This window comes from Penaeus monodon, chromosome 7 (assembly GCF_015228065.2).
Source record: "Penaeus monodon isolate SGIC_2016 chromosome 7, NSTDA_Pmon_1, whole genome shotgun sequence".
NCBI classification, from domain to species: domain Eukaryota; kingdom Metazoa; phylum Arthropoda; class Malacostraca; order Decapoda; family Penaeidae; genus Penaeus; species Penaeus monodon.
In genome coordinates this window covers 55,868,545-55,881,323 of record NC_051392.1, presented here as the reverse complement: position 1 = coordinate 55,881,323, position 12,779 = coordinate 55,868,545, and the positions used below count along the sequence as shown (strand labels likewise).

The following is a 12,779-nucleotide window of genomic DNA, read 5'->3' as shown; positions in this document are numbered from 1 at the left end:
ATATCTCATTCTCATTCTCTTCTTCTCTTCTCTTCTCTTCTCTTCTCTTCTCTTCTTTCTCTTCTCTCTCTCTCTCTCCCTTCCCTTCTCTCCCTGCTTGCTTCTTGTAAACAGATATGAAGTGTTGAGTCCTGCACACAGCAACACAAGCCTCTCTCTCTCTCTCTCTCTCTCTCTCTCTCTCTCTCTCTCTCTCTCTCTCTTTTCATCTTTTCCTTTTTCTCTTTTTCCCTCTTTCTCTTTCTCCCTCCCTCATTTCTTCCTCTCTTTCCTCTCTCACTCTCCCTTTTCCTTCCCCCTCCCCCATTCTATTCCCTTTTTTTCTCCCATTCTCTCCGTTTATCTATCTCCCTCCTCCTCTTCTCTCTCTCTCTCTCTCTCTCAACCCTAAAAATAATAAACGAAAAGCATTACACACACACACATAATACACACACACACACACACACACACACACACACACACACACACACACACACACACACACACACACACACACACACACACACACACACACACACACACACACACACACACACACACACACACACACAAACAAACACAACACAACACAACACACACACACACACACACACACACACACACACAATACACACTCTTTTACCTTCTTATTCCTGTACAACCCCTTCTTTCCTCACGCACACATACGAGCGTTGCTATGTCGAGGACTGAAACACTTCAGATCTGTTTACAAGAAGCAAGATTTTTTCCCCTCCGTTTCCTCCTCCTTCTCCTCCTCCCTCTCGTAGTCATCTTCTTCTTCTTCGTCGTCTTCTTTTTCTTCGTCTTCTTCTTCTACTTCTTCTTCGTCTTGTTCTTCTTCTCCTCCTCCACCTCCTCATTTTCCCATTTCCTCCTCGTCTTTTTTTTCCTTTTTTCTTCTTCTTCCTCACTTTTCTTCCTCTTTTTCTTGTTCTTGTTTTTGTCTTTCTTCTTGTTCTTTTTTTCTTCTTTGTTTTTTTTTCTTCCCTCTCTCCTTCCATCTATTCTTCTTCTTTACTTCTTTACTCCCATTGCCTCTCATTTTCTCTCAGAGAGAGAGAGAGAGAGAGAGAGAGAGAGAGAGAGAGAGAGAGAGAGAGAGAGAGAGAGAGAGAGAGAGAGAGAGAGAGAGAGAGAGAGAGAGAGAGAGAGAGAGAGAGAGAAACAAATATCAGCAAAATACCCCCCCCCCCACACATAGAGAGAATCAAAGCAGGCCTAACCAAACCACCATGCACACTCAAACAAACAAACAAAAAGACAGACATATAGCATCAGCAGATCGACGATTTAAGAGCATTTTCGGATAAACAGCTGACTGACAGGCTAACGGAGTCGCAGTCAACACACGGCAGCAAAACCAACAGCCATGCACATTTGTAAACAGACAGACAAAACAGAAGTGTGGCAACTGTGATTCACAATTGCCAAATCGAAAAAAAAAAAAACGAAAAGTAATGCGTTTTAGGATTACTGATAAACAGACGTAGCCATTGGTAATAATTAACAATTAATAATTCAGTTTTGCATTGGGTATTCTTGGTGTGACAGGGCTGATTTATTTTGCTTCTAAATGACCCCCTGTGTGCAAGGAATGGCCGGGGTTACCATCCGCTGGCAAGGCGAGATCGCCACCGCTGCGCCACACAGCACAATGGTAACAGTTAGTAACAGTTGGTAACACGTAACGGTTGGTAATAAATAGTAACGAATGGTAACAGTTGGTACCCCTGATTTTAACGTAACGAAGAGACAAGAGGTGATCATTGAAACAAATAAAAAAATAAAAAAAACAATTTAAATATTAACTCACAAACAAATAAAAACAAAAAAATACACTAAAGCTAAAATAAATAGATAAATAAATAATAACGGGCAAGCGAAACAAGGAAAAATAGAGTAACGAATGAAAAAAATAAAATAAAATAAGACGAATGAGCAACCACAACGAAACCAAACAACCGAAAGCAAGCAAGTAAACAAACAAGAAAAAACAACTGATCATGTCTTAGAAAAAGCAAAATCAAACAAGGAAAGTAACCGAGAAAATGCGGGCATATTAAAAGTACGCAAGCAAGCAAATAAAAAAAAAAACGTAATCAACCTCAAAAACATTAAAGAATAAGTAAATAAATGAATAAAGAATAAGTAAATATATGAATAAAGAATAAGTAAATATATGAATAAACGCAAGTCGAGTTAAGTCTCCAGAATAAACAAAAATATACAAACAAGAGCATGATCAGCAAACTCAAGCAAATCAAACCAAACAAAACAAACGAAGAAAAAAAAACTAGGACAAGTGTGTGTCTGTATACGCGCATGTGCGTATTTCTACGCATTCTATTCATAATCTACGTATACCATTCTTGTATCCATGAATGTATGTATTTCTTCTTCTTCTTCTTCTTTTTCTTCTTCTTCTTCTTCTTCTTCTTCTTCTTCTTCTTCTTCTTCTTCTTCTTCTTCTTCTTCTTCTTCTTCTTCCTCCTCTTCCTCCTCCACCTCTCTTCTGTGTGTATGTATATACTTACACCATAAGCGCGCTTCTCTTTTATACACACTTATGTATGTACATATTTCGTCATATGTGCGGGTCCCCTCCTGTGTGTGTGTGTGTGCATGTGTGTGTGTGTATGCGTATGTGTGTGTGTGTGTGTGTGTGTGTGTGTGTGTGTGTGTGTGTGTGTGTGTGTGTGTGGTGTGTGCGTAGTGTGTGTGTGTGTGTGTGTGTGTGTGTGTGTGTGTGTGTGTGTGTGTGTGTGTGTGTGTGTGTGTGTGTGTGTGTGTGTGTGTGTGTACGTACTCCCATGTACGTATTCCCCAGTGTGCCCCGTTTCGCGTCGTGAGCGACCGACCGAGCGAGAGACGAAGCCGCGCTCAATCGTTGTCGAGACGTGGTCGAGGCAGGTCGCGTCGGTCTCGGTTCCCGCGTGTTGTGTCTTGTGTGAGGCGGACCACGTGTGGATTTTCGGGTTCGCGTGGGCGTGCGGGCGTGCGGGCGTGGATAGTCCGAGGCTGTGGAGATTGTAAGATCGTTGTTGGAAGGAAGTGTTTTTGATTTTTTTTAATTTACGGATTTCCTTCCTTTTTTTTTCTTTTATTTGAAAAAAAAAAAAATCTTCGATTGTCTTCGCCTTGGAATAAGAGAAAAGGTTTTTATTAATTTTTTTTAAAAAGTTCTGTTGGTTTTTCTTCTTTGCTTGCATTCCCTTCTCCCCCCTTTCTTATTTAAAGTCTTCTATGTGTATTTTCCATTTCCTCCTCTGCTATTATGTTGCTCGTATTGTTTCTATGCATTTCGTAATTAAATTTTCAGAAATAAAAGCTTGTTTTTCCAGAGAATGTGATTTTTTTTTTTTACTTTTTTTTTAATACTATCCAATATATTTCTTGCATTTGTGTGCACTGATGTATGTATGTTTATATATGCACGCACTCAACCATCTAAGAAAACTTACCTGAAGTTGAATAATGTATCATATTTTACCTGATGAAATTTCACATAATCAAATTACCTGAATTATACGGACAGGTATATAAAAAAAGAAAATAATAAATAAATAAAAAATAAAATCTAAACAAATCAATAAACAACAGCTTTCTTGCCACCCCCCCCCCTCTCCAGAAAAAAATAATATCACAAATAAACGCATGAAAGATTAAATATTGAAAATTAACAAATAGCATTAAAAAAACGTAAACAGGCGAACAAATATCGCCAAAAATGATGTATTTTTATTTACATTTTTCTTATTCATAATTCTCCCACGATTTTTTTTTTTTTTTTTTTTTTTTTGTAATGTATTTGTTTATCAATTGAAATAAATTGCTTGTGTTTTTTTTATGTTAAGATGGACTTGTAGAGGTTTCCGTAGTTTTGTATCTTTTGAGGGAGAGAGAGAGAAAGAAAAGAGCGAGAGAGAGAGAAAAGAGCGAGAGAGAGAGAATTGAGCGAGAGAGAGAAAAGGGCGAGAGAGAGAAAAGGGCGAGATAGAGAAAAGAGCGAGAGAGAGAAAAGGGCGAGAGAGAGAAAAGAGCGAGAGAGAGAAAAGGGCGAGAGAGAGAAAAGGGCGAGAGAGAGAAAAGAGCGAGAGAGAGAAAAGAGCGAGAGAGAAAAAAAGGGCAAGAGAGAGAGAGAGAGAGAGAGAGAGAGAGATACAGCAGCAAAGTGAAAGAAAGAATGCGAGAGACAGAGCTGGCAGAAAAAAAAAATCACGTAGTGTTTATTCCAATCCTCTTGATTTTTGCTTACAATCGCATTAATCGCTCTCCTGATAAGAAATTTGATTGCATTTCAGACTTTGCAATTGACTTTGGCTTTTTTTTTTTTTTTTTTTTTATCAAATTGATAATCTCTTCTTAATGAGGATTATCTGCACACCAAAAACAATCATATATGATTACTTTTGCTCGAAGATCAGTCAAAATATATATTTTTTAAATAGTAGATATATACAAAGAGATTTATTACACACTCGAGAATTTACCAACCTAATATAGACAGCACAAGAATGGCCACTTCATTAACAGCCCAAAAACAACAGCTTCACTAAGATGACAAAACATACCATCACCTTTTAAATAATAGATGAAGTGGCAGGGCACCCCTTGACACGCAGCCCACCCGAAGAACTATTGTAATTATCAGTTGCAAGTTGTTTTAGATCGAGCAGTACTTACCGTGGCGCTGCGGGGGGTGGGTTAGGGGGGTGGGGGGAGATTGGCAAAGAATTGTTTTTTTTTGTTTTGTTTTGTCATTCCGTGTGTCTTGTGTATTGTATGATTCTCCTTGATGTCTTTCTTATTCGTCATGATCATCTTTATTATCGTTATCATTATCATTATTATCTTTAAAAAGTTGTATGGTGCAAGTGAACTAGTCTTGTGCAATCTGCGCTCGATCCTCTAGAATTTATTAACCTGTAGTGCGGGCCTTGGGAATTGTTATTGTTATTATTATTATTATTTTTATTATTGTTATTGTTATCATTTGTTATCATCATCGTTGTCATCACCATCATCATCATCATCATCACCATCGCCATCATCCGTTGATTTCTCACCAAATTTATAGAGAAAAGAGCGAGAGAGAGAGAATTGAGCGAGAGAGAGAAAAGAGCGAGAGAGAGAAAAGGGCGAGAGAGAGAAAAGGGCGAGATAGAGAAAAGAGCGAGAGAGAGAAAAGGGCGAGAGAGAGAAAAGAGCGAGAGAGAGAAAAGGGCGAGAGAGAAAAGAGCGAGAGAGAGAGAAAAGAGCGAGAGAGAGAAAAGAGCGAGAGAGAAAAAAAGGGCAAGAGAGAGAGAGAGAGAGAGAGAGAGAGAGAGATACAGCAGCAAAGTGAAAGAAAGAATGCGAGAGACAGAGCTGGCAGAAAAAAAAAATCACGTAGTGTTTATTCCAATCCTCTTGATTTTTGCTTACAATCGCATTAATCGCTCTCCTGATAAGAAATTTGATTGCATTTCAGACTTTGCAATTGACTTTGGCTTTTTTTTTTTTTTTTTTTATCAAATTGATAATCTCTTCTTAATGAGGATTATCTGCACACCAAAAACAATCATATATGATTACTTTTGCTCGAAGATCAGTCAAAATATATATTTTTTAAATAGTAGATATATACAAAGAGATTTATTACACACTCGAGAATTTACCAACCTAATATAGACAGCACAAGAATGGCCACTTCATTAACAGCCCAAAAACAACAGCTTCACTAAGATGACAAAACATACCATCACCTTTTAAATAATAGATGAAGTGGCAGGGCACCCCTTGACACGCAGCCCACCCGAAGAACTATTGTAATTATCAGTTGCAAGTTGTTTTAGATCGAGCAGTACTTACCGTGGCGCTGCGGGGGGTGGGTTAGGGGGGTGGGGGGAGATTGGCAAAGAATTGTTTTTTTGTTTTGTTTTGTTTTGTCATTCCGTGTGTCTTGTGTATTGTATGATTCTCCTTGATGTCTTTCTTATTCGTCATGATCATCTTTATTATCGTTATCATTATCATTATTATCTTTAAAAAGTTGTATGGTGCAAGTGAACTAGTCTTGTGCAATCTGCGCTCGATCCTCTAGAATTTATTAACCTGTAGTGCGGGCCTTGGGAATTGTTATTGTTATTATTATTATTATTTTTATTATTGTTATTGTTATCATTTGTTATCATCATCGTTGTCATCACCATCATCATCATCATCATCACCATCGCCATCATCTGTTGATTTCTCACCAAATTTATATATTTATTTATTTATTTTACTGTGGTTGTCAAAGGTATGACTTACGGAAATGTGACAGCTGTCTTGATTATTTTAGATAATGCCTTGATATGCAGCGTTTGATGTTTAAGTTAATTATTTTTTGTTTTAAAAAAATGATATTACCCTCATCATTATTATCAATCACAGATATATTATTCTGTCTAATTCATAATGCTACTCCTTCTTGATATAAAACATTCAGTAGCTTTATCTTTCAGTTTCTTCCAAAATCGCAACTTCATCATTTAAAAACAACCAGTGGAATAGTAATTATCAGTAACATATTGCAACAAATTTTACACGCTAATAATAATGTCTTCATTTTGTCAAAGATACACTGGCATTAATTAACTAATGATGTTAATCATAATAAGTGATAGTAATAGTGACAATGATTATATTGATGATAAATGATGTTACTACTAATAGTTGTAATAGTGGTAGTAATGATAATAGTTATAATGGCAAAGATGGTAATAATAAGAGTAATAATGATAATAATAATGATAATATTAATGACAGCATTGATGATAATATTAATAATTATTATTATAATTTTGATAATAAAGATGATAATTATTATGATAATAGCATTGATAATAACAAATAATAACGATAATAATAATAATGATAATTATAGAAATATAATACCAATAGTTGATGGCAGTAATGCTAATAGTAGAACAATGATGATAATAATAAAAATAAGAATTAAGAGAACAATGATGATAATGGTAGGAATAATAGTCATAATGACCCTCCCCCCCAATCCCTTACTCGTTGTTGGCGGTGGGGGGGGGGGGGACTGAGATCCAACATTTTGTATAGTCTTTTCTTCTCCTCCTTTCCTTTTCTTCGTCCCCTTGGTCTGTCCACTCATCCTAATCACCACTTTTGCCGTTTTCGCCACGATACTTTTATCATCAATGCTCCCTATTCCCTTAACTCTTTCCCCTTCTAACAACCTTTACATTATACCCCATCAGCTCCCCCTCTCTACCCTTTTTTTTCACCACCGTACTACCCTCTAGTACTATTCAACCCGTAACTCCACCCTAATTATTAACTCATCCCTGACCCCCATTTTCGCTACTCCACGATACAAGGCTGTGGAGTCGGAACTCAAAACACCCAACACCCGACTCCCGACTCCATAGTCCCGGCGCCATATGACCTTTGATGTCATGTGAGCACTTCCTTACCTGGAGGCTCCCCCCCCCTCTAATCTCACGCTATCGCAACATTTTGAATACGCCGCTAATGGCCTTAGGTATTGACGCGGCAGATTTTTTTTTTTTTTTTTTTCAATAGATGAATAATGACAATGATGATGATAATAACAATAGTAGCAAAAATAACAATAATAACAAAAATAGTAAAAATAACAATTACAATAATAACAATAGCAAAAATAACAATTACAATAATAATAGTAGCAAAGAGATAATTGTAAAAATAGTTATGATATGATATACTAAAAATAGTAATGATGAATAATAGTAAAATAGTAATGACCATAATAATAATGATAATTGCAATGACCATAGTAACTACAATGACAATTAAAATGATAATATCTAATGATAGTAATTGATGATTATTACAATAATGATCATGATAATAATAATAATAATCATCATGATAATAATAATAATCATGATAATAATAATAATGATAACAAACAACGGAGAACCATCCGGTAAGCCAAAATTATTGTGCTATCTGTCTGGCGCAATTACATTAAGCCGTAAATTGAAACCCAAACTTTATGATTTGAATTGCATTATCCGTTTTGTTGATATTAGATATGCTAATTCTTCTTGATGAGGTAGCATGGAGTGATGGATTTCAGTGGGGTGTGTGTGTGTGTTTGAGTTTGCTTCTGTGTGTGTGTGTGTGGGTGGGTGGGTGTGGTGCTGCTGTTCAGTTTCTCTCTCTCGCTCGCTCGCTCGCTCCCTCTCCATCTCTCTCTCCCTCTCTCTCTCTCTCTCTCTCTCTCTCTCTCTCTCTCTCTCTCTCTCCATCTCCATCTCCTCCGCTCCCCTCTCTCTCTCTCTCTCTCCCTCTCCATCTCCACTCTCTCCTCGTCCCTCCTCTCTCTCATCTCCTCTCTCTCTCTCTCCTCTCTCTCTCTCTCTCTCTCAACATACATGTCCGCGAACGTACCCATATGCATATCAGCGCTCATACCTACATACCTCCTTCCATAAACCTATATTTATACCCCAAAATCACACGATCAGAAGACCCATAACCACGCTACAAACACACGTAAAAACAGACAAGCCCATTACTGCCTTATTTAACGCCGGTCCAATTTTGCAAAGTACCTGGACGAGACAGTTAACTCGGGAATAACAATTTAACTTCTTAATTTATCAGTGTTACTTCTGTTCAAACCCTGGTTAGCTTTGAACATCTCAAGAGACCAGAATAGTTTAAAAAGCTAATGGGTCTGTTTAATGAAAGAGATTTGCATTCGTAGCGATGCGAAGTGACATTGATGTTGAACAGCGTTAGGGTCTTAGACTTTTATTATTAGTAGAATTGTTATTGTTATCTGTGTTATCGTGAATTTGTTATGAGTTTTATTATTATTATTATTATTATTATTGTTATTATTATTGTTATTATTATTATTATTATTATTATTATTATTATTATTATTATTGACAGTAATATTAGTAGTAATAGTAGTAGCAGCACTGTTATCATTATCATTATGATAATGATGATAATAGTAGACTTAATGATAATTGTTATCATTGGTATTATTTTGATTTATAATTATTAATATCGTTACTATATTATCATCCTCGTCATTATAAATCACATATTATTTTTAACTATATCCTCAGAGTATATATGTTTGTTTGAAAATTGTTTATACTCAGTAAAATAGTTTACTACGAAACTGAATATAATGAGAGTATTAACATCACTCTCTTCACTTTTTTTTTTTAAATTCTGAGTACCATTATACATTAAGCGACACAGCGGATATGTAAAATTCATGTCTATTTCATTCCAACGACTGTTTTAATCATTTTTATCTGGCGACAGAAACCTGTGAAATGTAATTTATCTCTAATCAACATACCAAAATAGTATCAATTGAAAATGAATTCAAAAATTCGCAAAGCTCTCAATTCAGATGACGCGTATTTTAATTAAAGGCTGTGAGAGAGTTAAAAGAAAATACGTTGTTGTTTATTTGCGTTAGTTTTTATCATGATGATAAGGATGTAGTAATCGATATTCTTTGTCTCATTACCATTAAGATTATCATCATTATTATTAGTAGTAGTAGTATGATTATTATTATGATGATTATGATTATTATTGTGATTGTGATTATTATTATTATTACTATTATTATTATTATTGCTGTTGTTATTATCATCATCATCATCATCATCATCATCATCATCATCATCATCATCATCATCATCATCATCATCATCATTATTTTCATTAGGATAATAATAAGATAATGGATATTGGTAGTAGTAGCAGCAGTATTACCGATATTGTTTTTGCTACAAATACTACTGGTAATATCTAGTATTGTTGTTTCACAGGCACACACAAACACGCACACGCACGTACACAGTATGACGAATCCCGCAGTTTTTGCCATTTCGGTAAAGGAATTTTCTTGATTAACAATTAGGCAAACTTCCCGGTCATAATTATAAAGGGCGAGGGGGGGGAGGGACGCAAATTAACATTTGAAAAAGAGATAGAGGCATAAATGATAGTAACGTGGTATTAGTGTACATTGTAATGCTAGTGGCTAATGATAGATCATGATGAATATAATGATAATTATTTTAGTGGTAATGGTCATAAGATCAACTTGAATTGTGATGATATGTTAAGTATTGAGATCTTGCTCTGTGTAAGAGACGACCTTGGAATTTGCCTTTTACGGAAATTAGGAGCATAATTAAAAACTTTTATAAATTAAATGAGTATATTTAGTTATTCTGTTTAAATATTGGGCGTATAAGGATAATAATGCAAGTGCTGAGGGGTACATGAACCTCGCCACCTGTCTGCCGTCACCTTCGCCACATCATCTTGCAATTTAGGCCTCCTTTGCCGTGACGTCACCCTTTGTTCACCCTGCAAACACGCCTTGTTCGTCATGCCTTCATACCCTTCACCATTTGAATACTTTTCAGAGTGCCATTATATTGTGTGCGGTATATTGTTTATATTACGTTTTTTATTGTTTGTTACTTGTATTGTTTGAGAACTTGGGGCTACTTATAATTAGCGTATATTGTCAATACGTGACTATGATATTAATAAAATAATGATACTAGTAATGATGGTTATGATGATTATAATGATAATGATGATTAAACTACTACTACTAGTAATGATAATGATTATGGTGTGATACTACTAACAGTAATAATAATGATACTACTTACTACTAATAATTAATGAAAGCAATTTTGTCAATACTATTGATACTGGAAATCTAATGGTAATATCTGTAATTATTATTAAGACTTATGATTATAATGATAAATATTGTTATTATTATCATTATTATTTTGGTATTGCTTTTTAATTATTTTCAATGTTCCTATTACTACTGAAGTTATTGTTATAATCATCATCATCATCCTTATTGTTATTACTATTGCTTTTGTGTTATTGTGAGAACAATATAGACAGAAGTTGAAATTGAAAAGATTCACATTTTTCGTTTTTTTTTTTTGTATTTACTATTTTTTTTATTTATTTTTGTGTGTGTGTGTGTGTGGATTAGATTAGGTAATACATGCTTATGATTTTAATGACGGTAATGATAGATAATTTTTGATAATTGTTTATAGGATTATGCGGTTGGTTTGAATTGCTTGGAGAGTGCTTGTTATTTTCAAATTTATTTTTGGGTAGATATTTTTCTTGTGTTTTTCTTTGTCCCTCTTTTTTCTTTATTTATTTTTATTTATTTATTTTTTCTTCTTCTTTTACCTGGCTTTTCCTCTTGTTTTTGCCTGTTTTCTTTATAGCTTTTCTTTGTCGGTTTTTTCTTTTCTTCTGTTTTTCTTCTGTTTTTATATTCATCTTTTGTCTTTTTTTTTCTTTTTTTCTTTTATTTTTTCTTTCTCTTCCTTTTCTTCGCTTCTTTATCTTCACCTTTTTTTATATTTTCTTTGTCTTTCGTTTCTTTTTTTTTCTAATCTTTCTTTTCTTCTTTTCGTTATCTATTTTTTTCTGTCTTTATTCTTTTCTTTGTTTTTTTTTCTTCTCCTCTTTATCCTTTTTTATTGTTTTCTTCATCTTTCTTTTCTTTCTCTCGTTTTCTTTTTTTTCTTTTGATTAAGTTCCTTTTCATATTTTCTTTAATAGTATTGCTTCTTTATTTTTTCTTTATATTTTCTTTTATTATCTTATTTTCTTTCTTTCCTTTCTTTATCTGTCACTTGTTTTGCTTTTCTTCATATTTCTTTTCTTTACTTTTCATCCTTTTCTTTGTCTTTTTTTATCACCGTTTCTTTATTTTGTCTGATTATGCCTTTTAGTCTTGTTTTTATATTCAATATATTTGTTTGTTCGCATTTACCTCGCTTAAACCTTGTCTTTTTTTTACTGTTATTAGTATTTATTATGAATATATTTATGTATTAAAGAATTATATCCTTTGTGTAGGTACACACACGCACACGCATACACGCACACACACACACATACACACACACACACACACACACACACACACACACACACACACACACACACCAGGATATAAAGAATGATAATAATGAGAATGATAATAATAATGGTGATAATGATAAGGATGATAATAATAATAACAATAATGATAATAGTAATAATAATAATGGTAATAATGATAAAGTAAAAAAGGAAAAAATATACCAGAAATATAGATCCATTCAAACTAAAACATGCACGATAGTAACCACAACACTATAACTACGACACAAATACGATGAAAATACGACGCCATAGAACAAACTAACGACTCTCTCTCTCTCTCTCGCCCTTCCTTCCTCGACAGCATGGGCGGCCTATGGTGGGTGGCAGTGCTGGCGGCCGTGGGCGTGGTGGTGCCGCCCGCGATGCCTTGTTCTTGTCTCAACCGCCACCCACAACAACACGTGTGCGAGGCGGATTTTGGTAAGTACTCTTGTTAGTTGTTAGTTGTGGTTGTTAAGGGTTGGTTGTTGTGGTTGTTAAGGGTTGGTTGTTGTGATTGTTAAGGGTTGGTTGTTGTGATTGTTAAGGGTTGGTTGTTGTGATTGTTAAGGGTTGTTAGTTGTGGTTGTTAAGGGTTGTTAGTTTTGATTGTTAAGGGTTGTTAGTTGTGGTTGTTAAGGGTTGTTAGTTGTGATTGTTAAGGGTTGTTAGTTGTGATTGTTAAGGGTTGTTAGTTGTGGTTGTAAAGGGTTGTTAGTTTTGATTGTTAAGGGTTGTTAGTTTTGATTGTTAAGGGTTGTTAGTTGTGGTTAAGGGTTGTTAGTTGT

General features: G+C 34.8%; 1 long non-coding RNA gene across 1 annotated transcript in view; it reads left to right on the top strand.

Moving 5' to 3' along the window:
* The window catches only part of LOC119575482, a 47,290-nt gene extending 34,787 nt beyond the window's left edge, over positions 1-12,503 (top strand). Inside the window, exon 3 of the long non-coding RNA XR_005228985.1 lies at positions 12,314-12,503. This is a non-coding gene — a long non-coding RNA (uncharacterized LOC119575482). The remainder of the gene's footprint in view (positions 1-12,313) is intronic.
* Positions 12,504-12,779: the final 276 nt, after the last annotated feature.